The sequence below is a fragment of the Apis dorsata genome, unplaced genomic scaffold, assembly GCF_000469605.1.
Source record: "Apis dorsata unplaced genomic scaffold, Apis dorsata 1.3 scaffold_40, whole genome shotgun sequence".
NCBI lineage: Eukaryota > Metazoa > Arthropoda > Insecta > Hymenoptera > Apidae > Apis > Apis dorsata.
The window spans coordinates 6,636-10,494 of NW_006263342.1; the positions used below are offsets into that span (position 1 = coordinate 6,636).

Sequence of the window (3,859 nt, forward strand, 5' to 3'; positions counted from 1 at the left end):
TTTATTTAGCTTTATTAGTTTTTAAGATATTTATAAAAAATTTTAATACTATATATTGAAAATTCTGTATACTAATACAATGAATGCTATTTATTTAGATACAATAATTTTTGTATCTAGTAGTCATTATCATAGAATATTGAAGCTGATAATATTTAATTACATTGATTTCAAGATCTATAGGATGTCTTATTTATAATCCAAAAATCTAATCACTTATTTTCAAAGAATGAAATATAATATATATAATATATTGAAATAAAATATATTTAATTTATCAAATGTCATGTATGATATTTTGTACGAATAAAAATAGAAAAAGATTATAGATAAAAATTTATAGATAAAAAGCATTTAACATGTAGATATGGTTATTATTTTGTAATGTTTCGAATAGAAGAGATCTCGTAATAGATATTAAATTAATTTAATTGAATATTTTATATCAGATACACTCGACTTTTATATCAGATATAATCGAAATCAGCTATTAAATATTTGACAGTAACAAAATTCTACAAAATAATTGTATTAGTTTATATAGAATTTAATATATACCAAAAATTAATTCCATTAATATCTTAGAAACTAATAAATACCGAAATTAAAATTTTATATTTAAGGTTCTCTCTATCTTTTCATATTGATCAGTTATCAGAATCTTTCAAAATTTATCTGTTAAATGAGAAAATACAATTTCTAAAATATTAATATGTAATAAATATATAATAAAAATATTCTATAAATCATGTTGAATGAAGTAGAAAGTCTTTTTTTGAAGATGTTTGAAACATAATTCGAAACAATGAAAAAGAAAGATTTCAAGAAATTGGTCGATTGCTTTATTAAGATGTCAGAAGATACAGGATAAGTCGGAGCCTGCAATCGTTATTGCCTCAAGCAGGTTCTCGCTTGGGGCAATTGCTTTGAAAAGATCAAAAAGACCATCGAAAGAAACTGATAGTAAGAGGAAGGAAAAGAAAAGAAAAGAGAAGAAAAAAGCGGAAAAGAGAGGAAAAGAGAGAAGAGAAGCAGAAAGAAGAGGAAGGAAAAAAGGAGAGAGCAGAAGAGAGAAACAAAAACAAAAAAAAAAAAAGAAGAACAAAATAGATACAAAAATTCTCATACTGACTTTTTCTATATTTTTTCTTGTATCTTTCTTAATATTATTTTGATATTTATATATTTAATATAATAAAATTTATTATTAATTGCAAATATTTAATGTTTAATAGACATAATTTAATATTATTGTATTATATTATTATTAGATTATTATTATTGTTTTATCGAATAATTTCTATTACATGTTATATTTTTTATATAATTTATTTTTATATAATTTTCTTATAAAATGCTTATATATATGATTTTTTGAATTTTCGCTCGTTATATAACAAAATTCATAAATTTATATTACTGAAAATTAAATTTATAATATTTTATTTATAATACTGACTATTTAATCTTAGAATTGTTCAATTATGTTATCAAAGCATTTATATGCAATGAATTAACATTTAAAAATTATTGAGATATGTATATATTTATGTTTTGTAAATTATCGTTTATATAAATATTTTTTTTCAGATCAAATGATTTATTTATGATATTTATTTTACTAAAACATTTGTGCTGTATCAGAATTTTTTAATAATCATTTCTCATGATATGTTCTGAATTAGCAGATATAATCTTGATGTCAATTTTAATTTAATCAATTTCAAATTTCAATCTTTATAATTCAAAGAATAGTTTATTATGAATTTTAAAGAGATTTTTATGATACTTTACATTTTATAAAATATTATAAAAAAGAATGAAAAAACAAATTAGTAAAATAAATTGAAAACAAATTTTTTTTATTTATTTAAATGAAAGTTTTAAAATCTTCAATTTTATTTGAAAATATGATATCAATATATGAATATCAATTTCAATTAAATAATGACAGAAATACTTATTTAGCATATTTTAAATAAAGTTAGATACGCTTGCTTTGTTAATTTAAAAACAAATATTTTGTTATTTAATCATTCACTTAATATATAATATTAATATATAATATTAATTGCATAAAAATAAAGTTACAAATTATATATTTAAAACATTTATTTTTGTACAATTTCATTGATAATAAAATAAAACAAAAATACAAATAATTTTAATTTAGAAATAATTTTTATATAAATCATATAAATATAATAAACATAAAAAATTTATGAATTATATTCCATGATTTCGTTTCTTTCTAATTTTTCCTATAAAATCATAATTGATTTAATTTATATTCAAACAATTAATTTTATTACTGTTCTCCTTTAAAAGAAGTCAAATTGAGTTGAGAATCACAGTTGCTTGGTGAATGTTTGTGGTAAGGAATGGAAGTAGTAAGGAGACTGAAAAGGAGCTCGATAGAAGATCGGCAGTGGAAGAAGAAGAAACGTAAGAAAGAACTGAACATATCTAAATGCTGGACTGTTCAACGTCGTTCTTCGAAGGGCTTGGTTGAGGACGGGAGTGAAGAGGATGGTGTTGGAACCAGGCTGGTGTCTCAATCAGCCAAGCAGGTTGGGGTACCTTGGACCCCTGTGGGTGGAGGATAGTATTGAAGTAGCAATGGCTATGAAATATTCTTGTAATGAGAACAAATTTTCTTTGTAGACTTTTATACAACTGATTCTAAATTTGATAAATACAAAATTATTACAAAAATCTAGAAAAATATTAAGATAATATTTATGTTCTTATTTGCAGAAAATTTTTTATAATTTTTTATAGAAATTTTTTTTTTACTTTAATTCGTAAATTAATTTTTATTCTTACATAAATATATAAATTATATATGTAAAATAACAATTTTTAAAAATTTTATTTTAATTAAATATATATAAATTCTATATTAAAGATAGTCTTTACAATAATGTTTTTAGTTTAAATGTATTTAATATAAATTATATAAATTTTAGTTTAAATGTATCAGTAAACTTCTCAGCTTGTGCCAGTAAACCAGTAGAAGGGGAAAGAAACGACGCGCGCAGCTTCTCGACATAGCGGGGTAAGCCGTCACAACTCAATCTAAGTAGTGCCTCGATGGATCGTGTGTTTATTAGTTTCTCTTTTCCTTTCTTTCTATTTAATGTATTATGATTTCTTAACACGAAATCGTAATTTTTAAATCATTGACGAATTAGCTTATATTTGAAATTTTAAATTTTATTTTTCACGGTTGTTGTCAAAACAATGTGATTGTTTATAAGGTTCGTATTCTAAGAATTTTTTATTTTAATTTTTTATTAAACGAATTTATAAACATATTTTTTATTATTTTTTTAGATATAGCCATATTGATATTTGTTTTTAGATTCGATTTTTGAAAAAACTAAATTGATATACTAGATTGATACATTTGAATTATTATTTTATTTATATTCATAAATATTGAGTAGAAATGAAAATATATATATTAATGATTAAAATTGTTTATTAAATAGAATAATATTAAATTAATCAAAATTATTAATTATTAAAAATTATTTGTATTATATTTTACATATTTTTTTATATTTTATATATTTGTTATACATTTATTATAATGAATGACAATATATTAAATTTTGTAAAATAAGAAGTTTGATATTGTTATAATATCAATTGATATAACAATGATATTGTTAGAATTCAATCAATAATATCAATTAATATGATTAAATATAATAAATATAATAAATATATTAAATATTATATTAATTAAATATCATTAAATATTAATCTTTTTATTTGCATTTTTATAATATTGCAAAACATTTTATAATAATATAAAATAAATTATACATAGTATAATATATAAATTGTATTT

At 20.0% G+C, this 3,859-nt stretch overlaps 1 protein-coding gene across 1 annotated transcript in view; it reads left to right on the forward strand.

Annotated features, from left to right (window-relative positions):
• The first annotated feature begins 3,133 nt into the window (after window positions 1-3,133).
• Window positions 3,134-3,859, forward strand: part of LOC102679090 (growth arrest-specific protein 1-like) — an 8,232-nt gene continuing 7,506 nt past the window's right edge. Inside the window, 1 exon segment of the mRNA XM_006608558.2 lies at window positions 3,134-3,260. The gene's annotated coding sequence lies outside the window, so the exon portion shown is untranslated.